At 42.0% G+C, this 27559-nt stretch overlaps 1 long non-coding RNA gene across 3 annotated transcripts; it reads right to left on the reverse strand.

The window, feature by feature from the left end:
- Positions 1 to 1111: 1111 nt before the first annotated feature.
- On the reverse strand, positions 1112 to 26815 carry LOC110075402 (uncharacterized). 3 transcript variants are annotated; one of them, XR_012083820.2, is made up of 4 exons: positions 25189 to 26815; positions 4452 to 4544; positions 3758 to 3793; positions 1112 to 1678 (listed from the first exon to the last, which is right to left on the reverse strand). It is a non-coding gene; the product is annotated as an uncharacterized LOC110075402 (long non-coding RNA). The 3 variants fall into 3 exon arrangements; XR_013540351.1 differs by having other exon boundaries at positions 1565 to 1678; positions 4452 to 4691; positions 25189 to 25287; XR_013540350.1 differs by lacking the exon at positions 25189 to 26815 and having other exon boundaries at positions 1565 to 1678; positions 4452 to 12615.
- Positions 26816 to 27559: the final 744 nt, after the last annotated feature.

The following is a 27559-nucleotide window of genomic DNA, read 5'->3' on the forward strand; positions in this document are numbered from 1 at the left end:
CTCCCGTGAGCACCACGCCACCATTTGCGCATGCGCACAAGCACGTACCCCCCAAGCGCTGCACTGCCATTTGGAGCAGTACATGCAAGAACACCTTTATGCTGCACTGGTGTGCCTTAGCACCACCTGGGAGTGGATGGAGATAGATGTACAGACTTCAAAGCTACCTCAGGAAAAAAAAACCCAAAACATCAGACTTTCTTTTTAGAGGGTGAAACTATACTGGCAAACTAAATTGGAAAAAATTGGCTTCGCTGCAACTTGACTTCCATTGTGTTTTGGGGGTGTATTCAATTTAGGTGATTCAATGAAGACTCTGAATTGTTTTGGTGCCAGTGCCTACACTGGCCCTCAATTCAATGCTATCTAATACACGCTCACAGCCCTCCTTCCTTTGATGCTGCCTGTCCAGTGAGCCTCAGCTCTTTCTTCCCTTTTATTTTGTCTGTACAGAAGTGATCTAGCACAAAACTAACAGATCTAGCATTGAACTTGGTAGTTCATAAAAAAATAAATATATATATCAGGGTGGCTAAGGAAAAGGTGCACAGGGATGGGGTTGGAGACTGCACAGCTCCTTCCCCAGCACTACATTGTGACACTTCCCAGAATATGTTGCCTGTCTCTGTCTAATGATTGAACCAGTCCTGTCAAGAGGTCTAGAGTATAAAATTTCTGAAAAATAGAGTGGTCCGAATATACCCTGAAGTATATATATATATGTCATGATGATGGGGGATGTTGAAAGAACAATGCATCACAAAGGGGGCAGCCAACTCATCAATGCTGTTGAATTACTGAATTGAAACAAAAACATCTCCATTATCAAGCATGCATGGCATCATAACATATGCTCATCCAAATACTCTAGTAGTAGTTGCATAAGAATCTGGTTCATACACTAATGAATGTCAGATTTCAAGCAATTTGTTCCACCTGTCAGTTCTGATTCCCTGACTAAGACTCTTTCTTTGAATCTTGAATGAAAACCTTCATATTACTTATGAGTCTGTCACAATCCTCCTTAAAATACACTCTCGTTTCATTTTCATTTTAAGAATTTATTGATCCAAAGGGTATGAAGTTTGGATACACTCTGGCCAAGTACTAGTTGTGGAAAGTTCTGCGGTAGAAAGACTTAATTTGTCCATTTTTATTTATTTTAGTTATATTATTTATACAGAGCTTGCTTGGAAAGTATCTCTTAAAAAGAAATCCTATATGGAACTTATTGAAAAGGTATTTTACTGCTGTTAATATTGGAAAAAAATAGTGGTTGGTTATGTTTTATTACACATTGATCATTATTTTAATTACTATTAAAATGAACTTGAGATTAATCAGCCCGCCATAAAAATTTAGAACATCTCTTCAAAATTCCTTTAACAGTTCCTGTGAGGAGGAGGCCCGAGGCATAGGTGCGCTCTCAGCAGGCCATCTCAACTAGCCCCAGGATCTACTGAATTCCTAATTCAGGAACTGAACTCCCCGATAGATTTTGGAGAGACGAGTCTTGCAGACACCGCACCTGGGGAACCCAAATTACAAGAACCGAGCCATCTCAAGGAGGAAGTCCAGAAGGTCCACGCCTAGAGGACTGACCCCGAGAGGAGCTGAGAGGTGCCTAGAACATGAATCTCTGGAATTCAGCTTCTAATGCCTCCAACAGCTGTGCACACTGAAAGACACATAAACACACATTGTGAGGTTGACTGAAAGCCAAATGTTTGTTTACAAATGGATGTCATTCTATATGATATGATTTTCAGTGCCTCAGTAAAGCCAATCTATGTATTCACAGTTTTGTCAACTTCTTTGGGTTCTGCTTTCTGACAAACTGCCCAGCCAACAAAAAAATCAAATAAAAACAGACATGCACAATCTGTTGTGAGCACATGAAATCAGCTGCTCGGAAATGCCAGCTGGCTTTGTGGCACAAGGGAGCTTTGTTGCCATCCAGACCAGCTCTGGATTCTTAAGAAATCAAAATATCTGCATTTTGAGATACTCTAAATATTTAATCCTTGCAGGTGAGGAGGGAATTTTGCATATACATCTCAGACTGTGTCTTTCAATCCCTTCTGTTCCTGGGAGTATTTGACGGGGGTTTAAGCAACCAAGTATGTGTGTATGAAGCTTACCCTTCTTTGCTATGAAAATCTCTATTTCTGACTCATTTGGGATGTTAACAGATGGATCTCTCCCAGTTTAGAAGAAGCTTGGTAGCCCAAAAACATACACATTGAATCTGAGTGCAGTGAACATATTGCCTATCACATTTAGTATGTTAAAGGGCACTGTCAGTTGGATATGTGGGATAAAAGAGAGCCAACAGTGTTGTCTGATTTCAGTAAACGTACATCAGCAAGAACAGAAGTCTCTTCTCAAAGGAATTGATTGGGCTCAAATTAATATTTACTATGCCTGTTGAAACTGTTGAATTCTAGCCAAAATTATAACACTGCCTATCAATGGCAGTCCATGTGGATTGTGTTTATGACACTGTAACAAAGACCAGAAGCCCAACAAGGTGGTTTCCCAGCCACAAAAGACTTAAACAATGGCAGGGATATCCTGCTCACTAACATGTGAGCTATCAACCAGTTCGCTGCAAAAATAATATCCAGCCATAAAATTTTGTATATTGTTGAACCTTTAACTTCAAAAGAATTAATTTTTCCCCTGTCAGATTTCTTCAGTATTTCATTTCACATCCATATACAGTGACTGGGAATACCATCATATGGATGTCTTGGCTTTAACTCTCCAGTGACAAATCCTTATACTTAAGTATCTTTTCTAGTTTTTTCATGCCTACCCTTCCAATTCTCAGTTTTTCCCTGATTTGTATGCTGCAGTCTCCGTTTGAATTAATAACTGAGCTAAACTGAGAAAAATTTTGTTTCAAGTTGTTCATTGTAAATACTAAAGTCATGTTATTCTTCAGTAGTCACCATTTTATCTTCTTAATATTCAACTACAATCCTCCTTTTCCACTTTCTTCTTTTACCCTGCTCAAAAGTTGTTTCAGGTCACTGCTGTAATTCTGTCGGCAATATGGTATCATGTGCCTATCTTAAATTATTGATTGCTTACATCAATTTTTACTCCTTTTTTTTACTCTCAGTGTAATCCACCTTTTCATATGATATCATACACAGTGAAAAGGAAGGAAGATAAAACACAATGCTCATTTGACACTTTTACCTATAATAAACCATTATGTTTCTCTATATTTTGTCCTAATAGTAGCTTCTTGTCAAGAGTACCAGTTGTGCATCAGGACAATCAAATGCTGTGGGACATCTGTTTCTTTTAGAACAAGTTGTAGTTTTCCATGATCCAAACAGTGAAATAGATTGTTGTAATCTATAAAGTCCAAACTAATTTTCTTGTGAATTTTTTTTTGCTACACTCCAGTAGCCAACATGTATTTGCATCATGCTCTCTAGTGTCTCTTCCTTTACTCTAAGCAGATTTAACATCACATTTCCTGCTCTATATACGGTAAACATTTTTCTTACAAAATCTGAGCTTGATTTTCCAGCATTATTTCTTGTTTTCATTTTGAATTCCCTTATCATGGGGCTTTCAAGATATAAATACTAAGGTATTTATTCTAGCTGCCATGCTTTAAACCAATTTTAGTTTCTATGTAGCCTTTGAAGGAAGTCTACTAAAATAGTATTAACTTTTAAATACCTCTGTTAATATTTTGCAAAAGTATAGTTACCTATTATATAAAATAAAATCTTACCATGTTTTCCTTTCTCTTCAATTTCAGGAGGAATCACTGGGAAAAAGTTAGAACAATTAAGATTTATTTTTAAAAAAATATGGACAAGTCACAGTTGGGCCTCAATAATTAGGTAAATAAAATGCAGTGCATCTGGTTAAAGGAGATAAAGATAACTGAAGAAGGTAATTACAGAATATACCACTCTTAATTTAATGTAAATTTGATTTCTTAATAAATACAGTGGACCTTCGACTTACAAAATTAATCCGTAATGGAATGGTAGCCACAGGTTGAAAAGTCCGTAGGTCGAGGGTCCATTTCCCATAGGAATATATTGAAAACCATTTCATCCGTTCCAGCCAAAGAAAAAAAAATTCCAGGCTTTGAAAGCTGGACCCGGCAGGGACAGGAGGCAGAGGGGACCGGGGACAGGAGACAAGAGGGCAGTGAGGGTGGCTTTGAATTTCCCTCCCTTTCCCCCTGCCTTTCGTAGAGCGAAGCTTTGGCTGCAAGTCAAACTAAAATTTTGCAGCCGGAGCTTTTCGTACCTCAAAATTTCCATAAGTAGGGACCTTTGTAAATCAAGGATCCACTGTACAAGGTTCAATTGCAACTATACACCTGTAAAAGTAGGAAATATTTTGAATGCCAAAAGCATCCACAGAACTCAAAAACTGTAAGCAAATATATACAGAAAAAAGAGGGGACTTACCCATGAATCTGGGATCTGTAGACCCCTAAAGTAATTCTTTTCAGCTTTTATATGAAGACATTCATTTACTTTGCATTTTGAAGGATATAGAATCTGAAATATAGTTGCAGTCAAAAGTAGTTGTTATTTTGAAGGCACCCTATTTTCCTCAGTAATAATTCCCAAATACATAGCAGGCCTATCGGATGTATTCATGAGGCAAGCATTCTGGAACGTGTGTTTTCTGATGGGTTCGAGAAACTGTTTTATAAAGACAGACAAAGGCAACACAACATAATGTGATCTGTTGTGGACAGTTGCCCAAACAGGAGGGGCAAATTAAGTTACACATTGATTTCCTCCCCCACCCCAAGAAGCCTGCCTCTTCCCTCTCTGATAAGAAGCCATATCAATTAACCAAAAAAAAAAAAAGCTTTCTTCTCATTTATTTGCACACAAGGGACAAGACAACATTATCAAATCTAGGGACTGAACATTATCAGCCCAAATTAATTATCTCCATAATTTTTTTATTGTGCGAGTGCTGTAGCTTTTAAGATTAGCTAATCATGTTTTTGCGCGCATCACACCATTGTTCCTTTGACCACAACCTCTTGTGTTGTTGCGACACGTTCTTCGATGACCTTCCTGCTTCTCTTGCTTCTAAAAGTTCATGTTGCAGCAAATATTAGGAACTTGCAGTATTTCTCCTTCCCACATAAGACAGGAACAATCTTACCAATAGCCAGAGTAAGACAGCCGATGTCAGGGCAGGGGTACAAATTATACTTTGTGTGGCCACCTGGAGACCCCTCAGTTTTAAAAATTGAATTATTTGCCAAAAATAGGAGAACCACACTTCTATGGAGTATGGACATGCACACATTTTGTGTAAGTGAAATAAGAGAGTTGTGGGGGAGTATTTGAAAACAGAATTCATTTTCAACCAGAAAATCCCTTGAACTCTCAAGGGATGTCTGCAGGTCCAACAGAGAAAAGTGGAAGTGGCTGGAGGTCACTTCCACTTTTCTCTGTTGGAGCAGCAGAGATCCCTTGAGAGTCATGAGATTAGACCATTCTATTGAGTGTCTCCTACCATTCTGCAATGGCAGCTTCTGAGCTGCTGCACTGCAACACCATGGCTATAACCCCCATTGCTGGGAGGCAAAGCCACACAACTTGCTCAAGGCCCCTAAACCAGCCTGCCACTCCTTTAGCTACAGTGGAGAATGCTTACATCTCCCATGCTGAACTAAGATCATGTGAGAGTTTTTGCAACCTTATGTGCTGCCTCTAATAGGTGCGGCCAGGGGGACCTTTCTGGGCTAGGTGACTGTCAGTCACTAACAGCACTAACCAATAGTTTCCCCATTGCCTCTGATTTCAAGGAGAGCCCTACCGCTCTGCTAAGAGCTTTTTCTGCTCTTCTAGAGTCTGTTGGCAGTCCTTCTGCTAAGGCTGTTGGTGGAAATCAGTCAACCATCTTTGACATCTTGCTACTATCAGTTCAAATGTTTTATTCTTTCTACTGTTAATGTCTCAGAATGAGTCACTGCGACTGTAAGTGCCAATTAACAAGAAAAAGGGATGGACTAATCTAGGGAACATGAAACTAGTTCTCTGTGAATCCCTGCACTTCTACTGTGCGGCTAAAGGATTTAGTCACGAATTCAAAACTTTGAAAATGGTTGTGTATACGGGAAGGAGAGGTAACATCTTGGTTTTGCTCTCTGAAAGCAAAATGTCTTGAGCCAGCCCTGGCCCAAGAAGAGACATCCTACTTTCATAAAGATAGCCATCTGAGTAAAGGAAGATGCTGACAAAGCGTAATGAATACCTGTGTATCTCGATCCAATAAACTTATTTTGATAGACAATGAAATAATGCTGTCCCAAACAAAAAATAATAATTGATTTACAAAGGGGTCACCCTACACCTGACTTCTACTTCATGGTGTAGCTTTACAGAGCTAAGAATGATGTACCCATTCCAACATATATCCCTCATCAAAGTCAGATAGATTTCAGTTTTGAAAGCATTTTTTAAAAGCTAGATTATTCAGAGGCAGCAACATTGGAGAAAAGGAAAAAATATAATTTATTGCACTGCATGACGCATACTCAGAAAGGCATATTTTGTGATCAAGACAAGACCCAAACAGTCATTGAAGAGCAAGGTCTAATTGCCATTTAATGATACATTTTACAATGCTGGCCGCTACAGCAAGTTCATAGTGCCCTCTGGAGGCAAACTTTTCTGTTCTTTTCTATTTTGCAGAGCGCATTCTTCTACCCCTCCACTCAGCAAAGTTCCACCTAATGTACTATATACAGTATATCACACCCCCTCACATTTCATAAATATTTTAGCATATATTTTCATATGACAACACTGAAGAAATGTTACTTGGCTACAATGTAAAGCAATGAGAATACAGCTTGTATAACAGTGTAAATGTGCTGTCCTGTCAAAATAACACAACACACAGCCATTAATGTCTAAACCACTGGCAACAAAAGTGAGTACACCCCTAAGTGACAATGTCCAAATTGGGCACAAAGTGTCAAAATTTTGTGTGGCCACCATTATTTTCCAGCACTGCCTTAACCCTCTTGGGCACAGAGTTCACCAGAGTGTCACAGGTTGCCATGATGATATCACAGAGCTGGCGGATGTTAGAGACCTTGCGCATCTCCACCTTCCGTTTCAGGATGCCTCAAAGATGCTCAATAGAGTTTAGGTCTGGAGACATGCTTGGCCAGTCCATCACCTTTACCCTCAACTTCTTTAGCAAGGCAGTGGCCGTTTTGGAGGTGTGTTAGGGGTCGTTGTCATGTTGGAATACTGCCCTGTGGCCCAGTCTCTGAAGGGAGGGGATCATACTCTGCTTCAGTATGTCACAGTACATGTTGACATTCATGGTTCCCTCAATGACCTGTAGCTCCCCAGTGCCAGGATCACTCATGCAGCCCCAGACATGACACTCCCACCACCATGTTATAGGCATGACACACTTGTCTTTGTACTCCTCACCTGCCCAAACAGGTGCCAAGCAAAAAACAGAACAGAAAAATCCTGCTGCCTCCATTGGAATGTGTTGGAGAATCAGAACCACACGGACCTATTTAGAAGCAAATCTCAGTCCACTCCTGTATGCCATTGCCTCTGGAGGTCACCTTGTATGCAAGGAAATCTTTACCATCTTCTGATGATTATTCAATTTTGTGGCACCTCAAAGGCAGAGCTACTGTAGCATCACACCATGTTTTCTCTTTTATTTTAGGGGGAAAATCTAAACTGAGACAAGAGGTTAAATAGGTTTGCAGCGGGGGGGGGGGAGTGCCGCATGCCTCTGCTCCAACATTTTCAAAGCACTGGTGAATTTCTCTCTTTGGAAGAAATGCTTTGTTACTGAAATATTTATTAACTACCAGGCCTCCCAAAATGGTATGCACCATTCATGAAAACCAACAAAGAATTTCATGGCATGTTGATGATTAAAACATTTTAGTTGTCACCTTATTAGTTTTTAATAATGCCTTCTTTATAGGTAAGGTGACACATGTCCTCTTCTGAGGGGGAGATAGCCATCCATTTGAAGGATTGTCTCTAAAGGAAGCCACAGCTTTGAGCTTACAAGAGCTACTCAGGGCTGTTGAGGATGACATTTTGGAGGTCACTCATTCATAGAACCTTTGGATAACTCAGTGATGGCGGTTTCTGGATGTGGAGCCAGAGGTTGGGGATTTGATTCCTAGCTGTGTCTCCTTGAGATGGGTTAGACTTGATGATCCATAGGATCCATTCCAGCTCTGCAGTTCTAAGATCATGATATGGTCGTCATAAGTTAATGACGACAGCACATAGTGACAACTAATCCATGGCTAATTTAAAGATTAAAACTCAGAATGGAGGTTGGGATTTTGGAAGTTGCCACTTCACAATAACCAATACTTGGGCTACATCCAGCAGTCACAGAAGTCACTTGGTCACTGTCTTGAGTGCCTCGAATGTGTTGCATTTCCCCCCCTCCCTGCTACAGCTGTGGGGGTATTCCAGTTCTTCTGCAGAAGGTTCAGGAGTGTACAGGAACTTCCCCCCAACACTGTCAGAAAGATGTCAGCAGAACTATGCATATTGGCCTTAGAATTTGCTAGAGCAGCACAAAAAAGGGAAGACCTTTCTTAATAGTGCAGCTATTGCTTTTATACCAATGGCTAAATTGGTAAGAAGGCAGTCCTTCAAGACAGAATAACATTAGGAAGCTTAAAAGGAAGTGTTTCTGTTGTCGTGTTTTTAAAAAAATAACAATGTCATTTGCTTACTATAAAAAACCCATGCCAGCTACCTTTGCTTTAAGAAGATAAAACAGTGCAGACAACACAGGGAAATGTATGTGCACCAAAGAATCACTCTGCAATGATGCATTTCTCAGAGCTGCATTAACGCTCACTTTGTCCTTTAGACAGATTAAATGTTTTATCAAGTCCACACAGTCATAAAATGTGGATTAAGCTGTTATGCTTATGGCAACCTGCCAGCATGCTGCTGCAGTGTGGAATCTTATCTGGCACTGTGAAATCTCATTTATTCCTCACCACCACCTCCAAATGTGCAACCAGCACTCACTTGTATCAACATGAGCTGGACTGCAAACTACAGCTGGGATTCCTTTGTGGGTGTGCACACGCAATCACACACCTTGAAATGATTGTACTTTCCTCTTACGCATAAAGATATAGCAGCAACTCTGGGTGCAATCAAAGCAGCCAATGGTACCTCTGCTTCATTGACATCAAAGTGCATTTTACCAAAGCAAGGTCAATTATTTTGGTATTCCCCATCAACAGTAAAAATAAAACATCCACATATCAAATAACTAACACTTTCCTTTTCAGGACACTCAAACTGTGCTGCCTAAGGCCTAACAGCAGAGCCCATCTCATAGAGATGTGATTCATAATGATTGTCAAGACTATAATCATCAAAAGCTCTTTTATTTACAGCTGTGTGGATGAATGAGATTGTTGTTGTTGTTTGAAAGTGCCATTTTATGGTACAAGAGAAAAAAGACACACCAGGTTTACTGAAATGTCCTTTTCTAACGTTGCTGTTGTTATGAGCTGTCAACTCAGAACTGACTTTTCGTTTTTCGTTTAGTCGTTTAGTCGTGTCCGACTCTTCTTGACCCCATGGACCAGAGCACGCCAGGCCCTCCTATCTTCCACTGCCTCCCGGAGTTGTGTCAAATTCATGTTGGTTGATTCGCAGACACTGTCCAGCCATGTCATCCTTGGTCGTCCCCTTCTCCTCTTGCCATCACACTTTCCCAACATCAGGGTCTTTTCCAGGGAGTCTTTTCTTCTCATTAGATGGCCAAAGTACTGGAGCCTCTGCTTCAGGATCTGTCCTTCCAGTGAGCACTCAGGGTTGATTTCCTTTAGAATTGATAGGTTTGTTCTCCTTGCAGTCCAGGGGATTCTCAAGAGTCTCCTCCAGCACCACAATTCAAAGGCATCAATTCTTTGGCGGACTGCTTTCTTTATGGTCCAGCTCTCACTTCCATACATCACGACAGAAAAAACCATAGCTTTGACTATTCGGACTTTTGTTGGCAAGGTGATGTCTCTGTTTTTTAAAGATGCTGTCAAGGTTTGTCATCGCTTTCCTCCCAAGAAGCAGGCGTCTTTTAATTTCGTGGCTGCTGTCTCCATCTGCAGTGATCATGGAGCCCAGGAAAATAAAATCTGTCACTGCCTCCATATCTTCCCCTTCTATTTCCCAGGAGGTGATGGGACCAGTGGCCATGATCTTAGTTTTTTTGATGTTGAGCTTCAGACCGTTTTTTGCACTCTCCTCTTTCACCCTCATTACACGGTTCTTTAATTCCTCCTCACTTTCTGCCATCAGAGTGGTGTCATCTGCATATTGGAGGTTGTTGATATTTCTTCCGGCAATCTTAATTCCGGTTTGGGATTCCTCCAGTCCAGCCTTCCGCATGATGTATTCTGCATGTAAGTTGAATAAGCTGGGGGACAATATACAGCCTTGTCGTACTCCTTTCCCAATTTTGAACCAATCAGTGTTTCCATATCCAGTTCTAACTGTTGCTTCCTGTCCCACATATAGGTTTCTCAGGAGACAGATAAGGTGGTCAGGCACTCCCATTTCTTTAAGAACTTGCCATAGTTTGTTGTGGTCCACACAGTCAAAGGCTTTTGCATAGTCAATGAAGCAGAAGTAGATATTTTTCTGGAACTCTCGGCTTTCTCCATAATCCAGCGCAAGTTAGCAGTTTGGTCTCGAGTGCCTCTGCCTCTTCAGAATCCAGCTTGTACTTCTGGGAGTTCTCGGTCCACATACTGCTGGAGCCTACCTTGGAGGATTTTGAGCATAACCTTGCTAGCGTGTGAAATGAGTGCAATTGTGCGATAGTTGGAGCATTCTTTGGCACTGCCTTTCTTTGGGATTGGGATGTAGACTGATCTTTTCCAATCCTCTGGCCACTGTTGGGTTTTCCAAACTTGCTGGCATATTGAATGTAGCACCTTAACAGCCTCATCTTTCAAGATTTTAAATAGTTCAACTGGAATGCCATCACCTCCACTGGCCTTGTTATTAGCCAGGCTTTCAAAGGCCCACTTGACTTCACTATCCAGGATGTCTGGCTCAAGGTCAGCAACCACACTATCTTTTAGGTCCCTCCCATTTTTGTCCTTTATCATGTCCATCTTTGCGCGAAATGTTCCTCTAATATCTCCAATTTTCCTGAACAGATCTCTGGTTTTTCCTTTTCTATTATTTTCTTCTAATTCTTTGTACTGTTCATTTAAGATGGCCCTCTTGTCTCTCCTCGCTATTCTTTGGAAATCTGCATTCAATTTTCTGTAACTTTCCCTATCTCCCTTGCATTTTGCTTCCCTTCTCCTCTCTGCTATTTTTAAGGCCTCGTTGGACAGCCATTTTGCTTTCTTGCATTTCCTTTTCTTTGGGATGGTTTTTGTTGCTGCCTCCTGGCCAATGTTACGAGCCTCTATCCAAAGTTCTTCAGGCACTCTGTCTACCAAATCTAGTTCCTTAAATCTGTTCTTTACTTTCACTGTGTACTCATAGGGGATTTGGTTTAGATTATACCTGAGTGGCCCAGTGGTTTTTCCTACTTTCTTCAGTCTAAGCTTGAATTTTGCTATGAGAAGCTGATGATGAGAGCCACAATCAGCTCCATGTCTTGTTTTTGCTGACTGTATAGAGCTTCTCCATCTTTGGCTGCAGAGAATATACTCAATCTGATTTCGATATTGCCCATCTGGTGATTTCCATGTATAAAGTCGCCTTTTGTGTTGTTGGAAAAGAGTGTTTGTGATGACCAGCTTATTCTCTTGACAAAACTCTATTAGCCTTTGTCCTGCTTCGTTCTGAACTCCAAGGCCAAACTTCCTTGTTGTTCCTTTTATCTCTTGGCTCCCTACTTTAGCAATCCAGTCCCCTAGAATGAGAAGAACATCTTTCTTGGGTGTCAGTTCTAGAAGGTGTTGTAAATCTTCATAAAACTGTTCAATTTCAGTCTCCTCAGCAGTGGTGGTTGGTGCATAAACTTGGATTATTGTGATGTTGAAAGGTCTACCTTGGATTAGTATTGACATCATTCTATCATTTTTGGGATTGTATCCCATTACAGCTTTTTCCACTCTTTTGTTGACTATGAGGGCCACTCCATTCCTTCTACGGGATTCTTGCCCACAATAGTGGGCATCTGAGCTGAATTTGCCCATTCCTGTCCATTTTAGTTCACTGATGCCCAGGATGTCGATGTTTATTCTTGCCATCTCCTGTTTGACCACCTCCAGCTTCTCAGGGTTCATAGATCTTACATTCCGGGTTCCTATTCAGTATTTTTCTTTGCAGCATTGGATTTTCCTTTCACTTCCTTTCACTGACTTACAGTGACTTTATTAGGGCTTTCAAGGTAAGTGAGATATTTAAGGAGCGGTTCTACCAGTTCCACTCCCCCAAGGAGTTTCCATGGTTGAGAGGAGATTCCAACCCAGGCCTCCCGAGTCCTAGTCCATCACTCCATCTACTACACCAGAGATCGTGAACCCCCGGTCCGCTGCCTGGCGCCGGTCCATGGCCTTAGCTGGACCGGGATGCTGAGACAGACCTCCCGCACCCCCTACATGCACTCACCCCCACAAAAGCTAAGCAGCCGTTGCGGTAATGATAGCAGGATCTCCCCTTCCCTCCTTTCCTCCTTTCCTTCCCCCCTCCCCTCCAGTTGTTTTTTTAAGTAGAGGGGTTTTTAAAGAATGTGTGTGTTTGTGTCATGGGGACAGATCTGGTTCCTGCCATCTGCCCTTTTCACTAAGCTAAGAGGAGGCTGGGCCCCGGCTGGCGTGGCTGGAGGGGACACTCTCAAGTATAAGACAGGGAGGCAGCAGCGAGCGAGCGTGAGACGGACCGGTCTGCCGGGAACGTGAAAGTCAAAAAACAAAAAGACACTGCTTTCCTCCTCCTCTTTGAATGGCGGGGAGTCTTTGGTCGGTCTGGAGATTTGGTTGGCGGGGAGGGAGAACAAGCGGTGGCCTTTTTCTGTGAGGAAGGCATGTGGGAGGGTGAGCGAGTGCTCCCTGTACCCGCCGAACTGAGGATGCTCAGGGCGAAAAAGGGGAAGCACCCGGGGGGGGGCTCAGAGTACCCATGGTTGTTTTGGAGCCAAAGAGGGGCTGAGCTTCTCCCCTGCCCCCGAACTGCAGCCTGGGCCTGAAGTTGGACACTCCCTTCCTCAGCCCCAGCTGCCCTCTTTCTTCCTGGCCATCTCAATCTTTCCCTCAGCCGCTGCCCGCTTCCTTTCCCTCCCCCTCCAGCCATGACTCGTTTCCCACTGGTTCTGGGGGGCCTCCCTCACCAAATGCCTCCAGGCTTATCAGCCTGTTAATTTAGACAGGCTTTGTGCTCACACTTTTCATCAAAAAGCCTGGCATGTCCAGGAGAGGAGAGCCAAGCAGCCTTACTGGTAACACTGATGGAGCCTTAGGAAAAGATAAACTTTTCAGCAGTCTAATCTGTGGCCGTGGTTACACCGGCACAGAAAGCTGGTGGGGAAGAGAACTCCTCTTTGTGTCTTTCCTCTTTTAAAAGCAAGTTCTTATTTATTTCCTTAAGACACCAATCCCCGTCTGGGCCTTATGATCCTAAAACAAACTCCCTACATAGTAAGCCAGACAGGGTGCTGAGACTTGCCCTCATTGTTTTAATTTCTGCTAGTCAGACATTTGCTTACAGCAATATATGGAGTACTTTCCATGCTTGATGTTTAGTGTCAAGTCTGTATATGATCGGGTTGGGTATTTTCAAGCTGGCTTTAGGGTCCCTGCTGGTTTTTACAGTGCAATATTCAGAAATGCAACAGAATTGGGAGAATTGCTTTGATGAGCCTCTCTGTCTCTTTTACTCCCAGATCCTTGCCTTTAATCTACCCTGCAGCTTTGACTCTTATGCTCATAGGCATGCTGTTGGCACTAAACTATTCCCATGGTGGTATAGAATTAATAGTGCTATTTTATAGGAATAGTTCTGACTGAAAATTTCAGCCATCTCTTGAGTTAAGATACGCAATAAAATGTTGGTGTATTTAAATGTTGGTATGCTTATTGAGTGCATAAGAAAATTCAGTCTCAGCATCTGGGTGTTTATTTGCTTAATGTTTTGTTTGGGATCTTAAGACAACTTTTGTAGCTGAATTCAATGCAGAGTTAAACATCCTTAAACCAGCCTAAATGGTCAGGTTAAATAAATGTATTTACATAGAAGGAACGAGAAACCTCTCATAGTCCAAGAAAAATGACTCCTCTATTTAAGGATTTTGTCGTACAGTATTTCTAACTGTTCTGCCACACATACATATACCAAAGTCACTTTTGATATATTTTCTTATTTTACAGTGAGACAAAGATAAATCATTTAATGAGACCTCTGAACTGTACAATTCAGTTGAACAACAAACTGAAATCTTGTAGGTGGAGGGAAGTAAAATTAAAAAACTGAAATAATCTGGTTACATCTGTGTGCACACTTTTAAACTAATGCTTAGTCAAAGCACCTTTTGATTTTATTACAGCACTCAGCCTTTTTGAGTATGAGTCTATCAGTACGGCACATCTTGACTTGGCAATATTTGCCCACTCTTCTTTGCAAAAATGCTCCAAATCTGTCCGATTGCAAGGGCGTCTCCTGTGCACAGCCCTCTTCAGATCACCCCACAGATACTCAATCGAATTCAGGTCTGGGCTCTAGCTGGGCCATTCCAAAACGTAAATTTTCTTCTGGTGAAGCCATTCCTTTGTTGATTTGGATGTATGCTTTGGGTCGTTGTCATGTTGAAAGATGAAGTTCCTCCCCATCTTCAGCTTTCTAGCAGAAGCCTGAAGGTTTTGTGCCAATATTGACTGGTATTTGGAACTGTTCACAATTCCTTCTAGCTTGACTAAAGTCCCTGTCCCAGCTGAAGAAAAATAGCCCCAAAGCATGATGCTGCCACCACCATGCTTCACTGTAGGTGTGGTGTTCGTTTGGTGATGTGCAGTGTTGGTTTTGCACCAAACGTATATTTTGGAATTATGGTTGAAAAGTTCAACTTTGGTTTCATCAGACCATAACACTTTTTCTCACGTGCATTTGGGAGACTTCAGATGTGTTTTTGCTAAATTTAGCCGGGCTCGGATGTTTTTCTTCATAAGAAAAGGCTTCCATCTTGCCACTCTATCCCATAGCCCAGACATATGAAGAATATGGGAGATTGTTGTCACATGTACCACACAGCCAGTACTTGCCAGATGTTCCTGCAGCTCCTTTAATGTTGCTGTGGGCCTCTTGGCAGCCTCCCTGACCAATTTTCTTCTAGTCTTTTCATCAATTTTGCAGGGACGTCCAGTTCTTGGTAATGTCACTGTTTTACCATATTTTCTTCATTTGATGATGACTATCTTCACTGAGTTCCATGGTATATCTAATGCCTTAGAAATTCTTTTATACCCTTCTCCCGACTGATACCTTTTTAACAATGAGATCCCTCTGATGTTTTGAAAGCTGTCTGTGGACCATGGCTTCTGCTGTAGGATGTGACTAAGAAAATGTCAGGAAAGACCTACTAGCACAGTTGATCTTTATTTGGGATTCCTCAGAGGCACTTTAAATGATGGCATAACATACTACTGCATAACAAGTACCCCCACGCACGGATGCCCCCCACACCCTCCTTCACGGACGCTGGTGGCAGCATCCCCTCCCCGGTCCTTGGAAGAATGATCTTCAACAAAACTGGTCCCTGGCATTAAGGGAGGACCACTGCACTACACGATACTGGGCATTCTAATGTTACTGATATTGATATCAGTTTCCATTAACTAATGCAAGTCTTGGGCTTTGTTCAAGTTCTGTGGCCACAAATGTTTTCCAGTACCATATGGGGCAAGAAGAAAAATCCGGATGCTCAGGGGATATTGGGATATAAATTTGTGCCATACAATAGTGGGAGGTCCAGGCCACATCTGGGGCAACGGAGACTCAGGCCTGTAATGAAGTGTCAGTCAAACATTCTCATTCTAAACTAGGGCTTCATGCAGATGAAGAAATGGACAGGTGAGTGAAGGCTCTGTGTGCTGACTTGGAGCCATCAAAATGCAGTCAGTCAAATTCTGCCCAATAGGGTCAGTTTGTTTCTAGGTTATACAAAAATTCTTGATCTTGAACTTTCAAAACCTGAACAGCCTAGGCTATCTGATGGAACATCACTTGCCAGACAAACCTCCCCCCATATTAAGATCTTCAAGTAGGACCCTGTGCCAGATTCTCTTTTTCTCTTTGTCACATGCAGGCATACTTACCAACTACTGTACATTACTTAATTTACTTCAGAAATGAAGTGCTGATTAGCAGGGGCAGGAGCTTTATATTGGCTTCTTTATATTACAGATTGCCTCAGGGACTTTTGCCAGGTTAACTTGATACCTTGTTCATCTTGAAGTGCCAGCTGAGATCACTCACCTTCACTAAAGAGTTGGAAAGTCTCATAGTTTGAATTTGCAGTGGCAGCAATTTTTTCCCAACTGCTGTCTCCATTCATGGTTTAATTTTTTTATTGCTTGGATTTTAATGAATAGCAATGTTGTGCATTCCCTTGTGTTTCTTCGTGGGCTTGGTGGATTTTCACATCTCTCAAATCTTAACTCTGCTTTCCTAGTTCCCTTTGCAGCCTCACCTATTTTAACCTTTCCAAACTTCAAAATAATTCTCTTTCCCTCCCTTTCTCCCCTTCATAGATTGCTGCCTTGTCGTGGCGAAGGGGTTTGAGTAATTCAGAGAACCTATGGGCTATGCCGTGCAGGGACACCCAAGACGGTCAGGTCATGGTGGAGAATTCTGACTAAACACAATCCACCTGGAGCAGGAATTGGCAAGCCACTCCAGGATCTTTGCCAAGAATTCCCCATGAACAGAAAAGGCTAAAAGATATGATGCTGGAAGATGAGCCCCTAAGGTCGGAAGGCGTCCAACATGCTACTGAGGAAGAACAGAGGACAAGTACAAGTAGGTCTAGAACTAATGAAGTGGTCGGGCCAAAGCCGAGGACACGTTTGGAAGTGAAAGGAAAGTCCAATGCTGTAAAGAAAAATACTGCATTGGAACATGGAATGTAAGATCTATGAACCTTGGTAAGCTGGATGCGGTCAAACAGGAGATGGCAAGAATAAGCATTGACATCCTGTGTGTCAGTAAACTAAAATAGATGGGAATGGGCAAATTCAATATAGACGATTATCATATCTACTATTGTAGGCAAGAATCCCGTAGAAGAAATGGAATAGCCCTCATAGTAAATAAAAGAGTGGGAAAAGCTGTACTGGGATACAATCTCAAAAATGAAAGAAAGATTTCAATACGAATCCAAGGCAGACCTTTCAACATCACAGTAATCCAACTTTATGCACCAACCACCAATGCTGAAGAGGCTGAAATTGATCAGTTCTATGAAGACTTACAACACCTTCTAGAACTGACATCAAAGAAAGATGTTCTTCTCATTATAGGGGACTGGAATGCTAAAGTAGGGAGTCAAGAGATAAAAGGAACAACAGGGAAGTTTGGCCTTGGAGTTCAAAATGAAGCAGGGCAAAGGCTAATACAGTTTTGTCAAGAGAACAAGCTGGTCATCACAAACACTCTTTTCCAACAACACAAGAGGCGACTCTACACATGGACATCACCAGATGGGCAATACCGAAATCAGATTTATTATGTTCTCTGCAGCCAAAGATGGAGAAGCTCTATACAGTCAGCAAAAACAAGACCTGGAGCTGATTGTGGCTCTGGTCATCAGCTTCTTATAGCAAAACTCAAGCTTAACCTGAAGAAAGTAGGAAAAACCACTGGGCTAGTCAGGTATGATCTAAACCAAATCCCTTATGAATACACAGTGGAAGTGAAGAACAGAATTAGATTTGGTGGACTGAGTGCCTGAAGAGCTATGGATGGAGGCTCGTAACATTGTCCAGGAGGCAGCAACAAAAACCATCCCAAAGAAAAGGAAATGCAAGAAAGCAAAGTGGCTGTCCAACGAGACCTTACAAACAGCAGAGAAGGGAAACAAAATGCAAGGGAGATAGGGAAAGTTACAGAAAATTGAATGCAGATTTCCAAAGAATAGCGAGGAGAGACAAGAGGGCCATCTTAAATGAACAGTACAAAGAATTAGAAGAAAATAATAGAAAAGGAAAAACCAGAGATCTGTTCAAGAAAATTGGAGCTATTAAAGGGACATTTTGTGCAAAGATGGACATGATAAAGGACAAAAATGGTAGGGAACTAACAGAAGCAGAAGACATCAAGAAGAGATGGCAAAAATACACAGAGGAATTATACCAGAAAGATTTGGATGTCCTGGACAACCCAGATAGTGTGGTTGCTGACCTTGAGCCAGACATCCTGGAGAGTGAAGTCAAGTGGGCCTTGGCAAGCTTGGCTAACAACAAGGCCAGTGGAGGTGTGTCATTCTAGTTGAACTATTTAAAATCTTAAAAGATGACGCTGTTAAGGTGCTACATTCAATATGCCAGCAAGTTTGGAAAACTCAGCAGCGGCTAGAGCAGTGGTGTCGAACTGTGGCCCTCCAGATGTTCTTGGCCTTCAACTCCCAGAAATCCTGGCCAGCAGAGGTGGTGGTGAAGGCTTCTGGGAGTTGAAGTCCAAGAACATCTGGAGGACCACAGTTCGACACCACTGGGCTAGAGGATTGGAAAAGATCAGTCTACATCCCAATCCCAAAGAAGTGCAGTGCAAAAGAATTCTCTAACTACCGTACAATTGCACTCATTTCACACGCTAGCAAGGTTATGCTCAAAATCCTACAAGGTAGGCTTCAGCAGTATGTGGACGGAGAAGTACATGCTTGATTTAGAAGGGGCAGAGCAACTAGATACCAAATTGCTAACATGCACTGCATTATGAAGAAAGCCAGAGAATTCCAGAAAAACATCTACTTCTGCTTCATTGACTATGCAAAAGACTTTGACTGTGTGGACCACAGCAAACTACGGCAAGTTCTTAAAGAAATAGGAGGGCCTGACTACCTTATCTATCTCCTGAGAAATCTATATGTGGGACAGGAAGCAACAGTTAGAACTGGAAATAAAAGAACTGATTGGTTCAAAATTGAGAAAGGAGTAGGACAAGGCTGTATATTGTCTCCCTGCTTATTTAACTTATATGCAGAATACATATATGCGGAATCCCAAGCCAGAATTAAGATTGCTGGAAGAAAGGTCAACAACCTCAGATAATGCAGATGATACCACTCTGATGGCAGAAAGTGAGGAGTAATTAAAGAACCTTGTAATGAGGGTGGAAGAGGAGAGCGCAAAAATTGTCTGAAGCTCAACATCAAAAAAACTAAGATCATGGCCTCTGGTCCCGTCACCTCATGGGAAATAGAAGGGGAAGATATGAAGGCAGTGACAGATTTTACTTTCTTGGGCTCCCTGGTCACTACAGATGGTGATAGCAGCCATGTCAAAAACACCTGCTTCTTGGGGGGAAGTGATGACAAACTTAGACAGCATCTTAAAAAGCAGAGATATCACCTTGCCAACAAAGGTCCGCATAGTCAAAGCTATGGCTTTTCCAGTAGCGATGTATAGAAGTGAGAGTGGACCATAAAGAAGGCTGACCACCGAAGAATTGATGCTTTTGAATTGTGGTGCTGGAGGAGACTCTTGAGAGTCCCTTGGACTGCAAGGAAATCAACCCTGAGTGTTCACTGGAAGGACAGATACTGAAGCGGAGGCTCCAATACTTTGGCCATCTCATGAGAACAGAAAACTCAGTAGAAAGGACCCTGATGTTGGGAAGTATGAAATCAAGAGAAGGGGATGAGAGAGGATGAGATGGCTGGACAGTGTCATCGAAGCTACCAGCATGAATTTGAACAAATTCTGGGAGGCAGTGGAAGACAGGAGGTCCCTGGCTTGCTCTGATTCATGGAGTCACGAAGAGTCGGACACGACTTAACGACTAAACAAGAACTCTCTCTCTCAATCGTGCTCTCACTCTCTCTCACACACACACAGAGTCTCATGAAGTGTGCTACTTATATACCACCCATAGCACTAAAAGCACTCTCTGGGTGGTTTACAACGTAATTATACAGCCTACACATTGCTCCCCCCCCATGAGCAAGGTAATCAATTTACTGACCCCAGAAGGATGGAACGCTGAGCCAGCCTTCAGCCAGCTACCTGAGCCTTCTGGTATCAAACTCAGGTCACAAGCAGACTTTTGACTGCAGTACTGCAGTTTAACCTCTGCACCACAGTCTTATCCCACTCTTGCCCTAAGATACTGCTCTTCCTGCACACCTGGATAGACCATTTACAGACACCCTGACATGTTACTGCTCTGGGTGGGCACACCTTTGCCCCTTTACTTCCTTGTCCCTTTTTTTTACTCCTATCACTGAGATTAAGACAAACAGGTTTATATTTACCTCAAAATGTTTATCTGTTTCAAAATGTTTATTTGCATAATACCTTCTTATTCTTAAACTATAGCTGAAATCCAATAGTAAGTCAAAACTAAAGTAGGCCCATTGAATCCATGGGGATTTGGTGAGCCTATTCCTTTGTAACTGCTATTGATTCAATGGGCTGCTCCAGTTGCGACTGGATTTGAGCTTATAAATCCATCAAAAAATAAGACTTGACCAGTTGCTCCTATTCTTTTCCCTTTCAGCTACTGGCACAGTGATCCTACTTCACACCTTCTGCACTGAGAAGGGAAGACAGATAGTGTCTACCTTTGAAGCAAAGTGAGTTTTCTTTTTAAAAATGGGAGAATGTATGGCTTTTCTGGAAAAGTGGAAAAGATATTACAGCTATCCAAATTCAAGAGAATCAATTCTGTGATGCCTGTTATTCTATAGTATCATGACCAAACATGAAAAGAAAATCCATAATTCTCATCCGTGATGAGCTGCATTGGTGGAGAGCGACCCGACCAATCCATACGTTGCTCAGTTCACTAGCTCATCACTTCCTCTTCTCAGTAACAGAATCAATTTTTACTGTTTCACATGAGATCCCTCCTGACTTCTCTGCTGACCTTCAAATATTGGTGTTTTCCTCCTGTACACAAAATGGGCTGTTGAAGTAGGGTAAGAAACCTTCCTGCCTAGAAGTAACAAGGGCCAGTGTTGAGTTTTGACTCTCACACACAGGTCTGCGCCATCTTGCCTTCTCCAAATGGAATTGGATTAGACCAACTTTCCCCAACTCCGGATCCTCCATGACAGCTGAACTACAACTGCCATCATCCCCAGCATGCTGAAAGGATGAGGGAAAGTGTAACCTAGTCCATTTGAACTCACAGAATCCATCAGAATCCTATGTTTACTGGGTCTGGAACATGTAGTCCAACCCACTTGCTAGATGGGGCGCTGCTGAATTAGATTATGTATAGCACAATGTATCTCAAGTCTCTCAATATTTGGTGCAGATTGTTATGCCTCGCCACTGACAAGTCACCACAATTTCCCATACATCTAGGTACAAGCATGTATAGTTATTTTAGAGAGGGATTTGTGAGACACACCAAAAGATACGAGTTTGTGCAAGCCAAAAAGTATGAGTATCCACACAAGGCTCAGAAATGCTTACGGCCCTCCAAAGCCTCCATGCAGAAGGTCATGGCAGTTGTTTTGCTCTTGTTGTGTTTTTAAATAGCTTAAGTTTAAAATGGTTTCAAACTTTATACATTGTGTATTTGTAGTCTGTCAACTGAGTGAATTTATTTAATATTTTCCATGTAACCAGTGTACAAGTGGCAAAGCCTATGCTGACTTCTTAACTGATGGCATTTCACATTTGAAGCTTACACTGATGAATTTACTTCGACAGATATAAGTAATAGAATTCTGGCCAATGGAATTTAATGGTGGTTTCAGCTGTACTTTGTTTAGAAATGTGTCTTGTAAGCCGTCTTGGGTCTCACAAAGGAGAAAGGCAGTAGATCGTCTTCATTCATGTTAGAAGCAATCCAATAGCCCTTCCAAAGTAGAACGATCAGCTGATAGAGCGCTATTATTGCCCAGAGGATGTGATCAAAGTCCTCATATCCTTCAGGGAGGCCCTTCCACCTCCCCTAGGCCAGCAGTCCTCAACCTTTTTCAGTCCATGGACTGGCTGGGGAAGGCGGGACATCCCTGCACTTGCGCACATGTAGAAACAAACATGCATGTTTTCTTGAACAGGTGTGCGCTCGAGCACATGAGCAAACACAGGTGTGGCATTTGCACAGGTGTACTGGAGCGCGCACGCAGCCACAAACAGGCTGTGTGTGGGAGCGTGTGTGCATGCGGTGGGCTGTCTCGGTGGCCCAGTCCAGCTCAGGCCACGGACCAGCACCGGGCCACGGGCCAGGGGGTTGGAGACCTCTGCCCTAGGCGGTAGATTAAATAGATAAATCTTTCTAATGTATTATAATCTTTAGCATTTCCAGTAAAGGGAGAGGAGCCTGGACAAGCTATTTTTTTTTAAAAAAATCAGTGTTTCTTCATTAAATGCAAACATGGCTAACATAGCTACTGAAAGGGAATATACTTGCAAGATTTTATGGAACTGATCAGTTGAATGCCCAGAATAACAAGACTTCAGGAAATTAAAAGCCTAGGCAGCAATGTTATCCTTCATTAGAATATTAATCCACTTCGCCCAGTATTATCATTGCTAATTGGCAGCGCCTCTCGCAGGCAAGATTCAGGCAAGATTTGTTCCTAGCCTTGCCTATAGATGTCAGATATTGAACCCGTGGCCTTAAAAGTTTGGGGAGGGGGGAGGGGACTACAATATGAATGGAAGATGCATTGCTTCTGAGAGAATCTGGATCTCCAGATGAATCTGACAGAATGATAGGGTGGAAAAAAAATTCTTACAAATAAGAAAACTCATCTACATGGAAGCAGTAACAGGAAATGTAAAAGAAGAAGTATTACTATACACCGTTTTGATAGTTTTCCTCCTTCAGACAGCATATAAAATGAAATGAATAGTGTGCTGCATAATTTAACCTATATAAATCAATGCCAGTGTTTGCTACTAAAGCAAATTATACAGACTTTACAGCCCATGAAGAACAATTAGGAAGCCAGGAAAGACACATAGATTAGAAAAAGAATGAAAAAGCTGGATAAAGTTCTTATTTCAGTTGATTGATAGATAGGCCAGGACAAATGACACCCCCCATCCTGTCCCAACCCCGATATACAAGCTGCTGCTTAACACAGATGATAAGGACTGGCCCACTGCATGTTGCTGCCTGAGGCAAAAAACCAGATGGCACTCCTTTTGTTCCAGCTGGACTGGCAGTGGAATCTTTTTTGATGGAAGACCCACCAAATGATGAGGCAGCAGGTTAGTGTTGGAACTGCAGGCCAAGATAGCTGCCTCACCTACTAACTGCCTCACTCTACCTAACAGCAGGGCTGGGCCCAAATAACTTTTGGGTGAATTCCATTGGTGGAAGAAACAGAAATGTTCGCATTGTCATAGATCTTGTTGTTTCTGGAAGCTACTCAGTACAGTGGACCCTCGACTTACAGACGGCTTGACTTACAGACTTTTCGAGTTACAGACTTCTCTGGCTGCAAAATTTAGATTCGACTTGCAGCCAGAGAATCGACTTACAGACCAGAAAGAAACCAAAATGGAATAAAAATAGAATAAAAACCACTGGTTATGGGATTAATCGGTTTTCAGTGCATTGTAGGTCAATGGAGATTCGACTTACAGACTTTTCGACTTGCAGCCACCATTCCAATACGGATTAATTCCTTAAGTAGAGGGTCCACTGTATGTTTTGAAGGGGAGGGTGCTTTCCCTTTATTTACTCCCTTGCTTTTCTTGGTTTCTTGGAAATGGGGCAGTGTGTTTCTATTTTGCCTCTCACCCCCCCCCCCTTTGTGCCTATTGGACAGATTTTTTCAAATTGTGTTATTTGGTTAATTTTCTATGGATTGCCTACCTTGCCCCTGCTTATTTCAAAAAGGGTTCTTTAGGGCTTTTCAACTGATTCTCTATTGCCTGCCTTGCCCCCTGCTTTTCTATAATGTTCTTTAGGGCCAGTCCCTGTCATATTTAATGAAAGGATTGGTACTCAAAAAGACCAGAAAACAAATGAGGCACCTAAAACAAATCAAACATGAAAGTTTTTGCCATGCACATTCCTAGTCAAAATCACATGTCCTTCAGCACTTAAGGAGTTCTCTTTTCTAATCACATGCTATCTGTAATGTATCGTTCATTTCTCTCCCTGGTCAAATTCATTGTTCTTTCAAGCACAGCCCCATTACTTCTTTCAAGGAAAGAGCAGTATATAAATGTAACAAACCAGCAGTGTGTTGTCTAATTTAGAGGTGTACTGACCTGTGTTTTCAGATCATAGTTCTATTGCTGTCTGGGATATTCTGGGAGCTGTTGTCCAAAAATTAAAAAATATGCCAACTTCTAATTTACTCTTAAGGTCTGGTTAAGGAGCAAGTCACATGAGGTCACCTGGAAATGCTTTGCAAGTGATATCTGGGCAGGAGGTGATTTGCTGCACTACTTGAAAGCCAAGACCCAGAGACATGGGTCCTAAGAGGCACCTGTCATGATAACATAAGCAGTTTGACTGACCCTTCTGAAAATACAGGCAAATGCTTTTGCATAGGGTTGTTACTTATGACCACATCATTCCTGTTCCTCGGATCATGAGTTATTCTGAAACATCAGTTTTCAATCTCCATCCTCACCTACGCATTTGTGGCCAAAACTGTATTTGACGCTCTGCTGTTTTATACCAAAAGAAGTAAAAAGTGCTGTACTCACTCATCCCACCTCCGTCTCTTATTCTTCTATCTTACGTTATGTCTAAAATCCTTGATGCCAGACAGGAATCACGTAGCCTCTATTTGTAGAGTTTTGGCAACTAAACCACATAATGGGAAAGCCGACCAACTTCTGCACTGAATTTGCAACAGAAAGCTGTCATTCAGTTGTAACAGATTTGTGGTTTCCCATTTGTGGGCAAGTTTCTATTGTCTCAACACCCGCACCAGACAGGCCTCCTTAAAAATGGCTCTTCAAGAGAAACCTCATTCTATATATGAACTGATAGAGTTCATATCCAAGTTCTGTCACTTCACAGATTATAACCAACAGGCATTTACACTTACCTCTGTGCGATCACCCAGTTGTCAAGGAAGAAATTGTTTGCCCTCCCTAACAAATAAAAGTAGTTAGGGCTTATTGAAGTAACATAAGCAATCTCTCCAACAATCTCCTTTGAAAAGAAAGTGAAACAATGAGGGAAAGTTTCAGATGACTCTCATCACCTGACCTGATGCTCTCAGGTTGCTCAGGCTGCATAATAACTGCCTCACAGGAAGACCCCCTTTCTTCCCCATCCCTAAACCAGGATCCTAACTTTGTCAGTCCCTCTTCTTCCTTCAACAGCAATGGCATGCCATTTCTTCTTTGGGGGGGAAGCACCCTTCTCTCCATCATCTTTCCTTTCCCATTCTCTCCTCCTTAATTATCTACTTTCTCACTTTGTTCCTGGCAGTATAAAAAGAGAAAGAACCAAAGATTTTGGGGGATGGGGGGGAGGGTTAGTTTAAAAAAAGACCCTCTATTTTCTTGTCAGGGAAAGGGGAAGAAGACATCTAGCAGTGAGTGTGCCATTCCTTAGTAATATAGAGGTTGTCTTAAAAAAGGATGTCCTTGTTTGTTTTTTAAAAAAGAAGGAACCATCCAAATGTGCAGCCAAAAGAAGAGGTGTGATGGACAAGGTCAATAGGATGGAGGTAGGAGGTGGGGAGGAAGCCATATGTGCACAGAAGCACACTGTGCACAGATACAGAGCCATGTATGCACAGATGCAGCAGCAAGGAAGGAGAAACCGGTGGGGGCCCGTCCACACCATGAAATTTGGTGTAATCCAGCCAGTGCTTAGAAGGTCCTTATCTTCAATGCAATCTATTTTAAGTCTTGGTAACCCAACCTGGAAGGCAGAACAAAGAGCTATTTTGCATCTCAATGAATTGTCCCAAAAAGATTGCATGCCCCTATGCCAGCTCTTAAAGGGGAAGGATATATTGTTTTAAATAGAAACACAAGCAGACAAGATATTTTTTTTCTGTGCCAAACAGTGCTATCAGGGAACCATATACCATAATGTGGTATACCAGTCTGGTTCTTTGCAAAAGAAGACAACTATGGGCTGTCAACACCTCCGAAGAAAGGGAGGGATTGTGTGGTTGCACAATCTGTATAAAAATATAGTGCATCAGGATGGAATATTTCAACACCTTTAACAAGAGTTTTGAAAATGAAATATCTGTAGTTTTTTTTTCTCTCTCCTTCAGAGGCACACAGAACATAATCCCATGTAATTGTGCTCTCCATTGGGCATCCTGGCAACCAGTAGAAACTTTGTACTGCATGCCACAATCATGATTCATTTAACTAAACAGAAAGCAGTTTTAGGATGACAATCAAACTGATAATGGCAACCTTTATGACCAGATTCCAGAACTACTTGTTTATTTGCTGTGAAAAATCTTCCATTCTTACTGGAAAGATATGTTATAGCACCTGAATTCAGCAGTTTGAAACAAAAACATTTATTTAAGGGATTTGTTGTTGTTTAGTCATGTAGTCGTGTCCAACTCTTCGTGACCCCATGGACCAGAGCACGCCAGGCCCTCCTGTCTTCCACTGCCTCCTGGAGTTGGGTCAAATTCATGTTGGTAGCTTCGATGACACTGTCCAACCATCTCATCCTCTGTTGTCCCCTTCTCCTCTTGCCCTCACGCTTTCCCAGCATCAGGGCCTTTTCCAGGGAGTCTTCTCTTCTCATCAGATGGTCAAAGTATTGGAGCCTCAGCTTCAGGATTTGTCCTTCCAGTGAACACTCAGGGTTGATTTATTTAAGGGATAGATAGTATTTAATGGATTAAAAACAAATTACTCTTTTCAAGTAATAATTCATTCTGAATACATAGCCATGAAAATTTATTGCTTAATATTCCATAAATTTATGTTAATGAAAATTAAAATATTACATCCACAATGGATACTATTTATTTTCCATGTTAATTACATTTTGCATACTGCAGAAAAGACAAAGTATAGCAGCAGCATTTTCGAGAATCGTTAAGCACCTTCTTCATTGTATTCGTGAAGGCTTTCATGGCTGGGATCTAATGGTTGTTGTGGGTGTTTTGGGCTCTTTGGCCGTGTTCTGAAGGTTGTTCTTCCTAATGTTTCGCCAGTCTCTGTGGCCGGCATCGTCAGTGCTACTCATTGTCCTCTGAAGATGCCAGCCACAGAGACTGGCTGGTTCTGAAGGTTCTGGTTCTGAAGGTTGTTAGGAAGAACAACCTTCACAACACGGCCAAAGAGCCCAAAAAACCCACAACAACCACTTCATTCATTCATTCATTCATTCATTCATTCATTCATTCATTCATTCATTCATTCATTTTATATCCCACATTTCTCCCTTGGCTTCCAAGGCAGTCACTTAGTCACAATTTTCTGCAC

The sequence above is a fragment of the Pogona vitticeps genome, chromosome 1 (genome assembly GCF_051106095.1).
Source record: "Pogona vitticeps strain Pit_001003342236 chromosome 1, PviZW2.1, whole genome shotgun sequence".
Classification (NCBI taxonomy): Eukaryota; Metazoa; Chordata; class Lepidosauria; order Squamata; family Agamidae; genus Pogona; species Pogona vitticeps.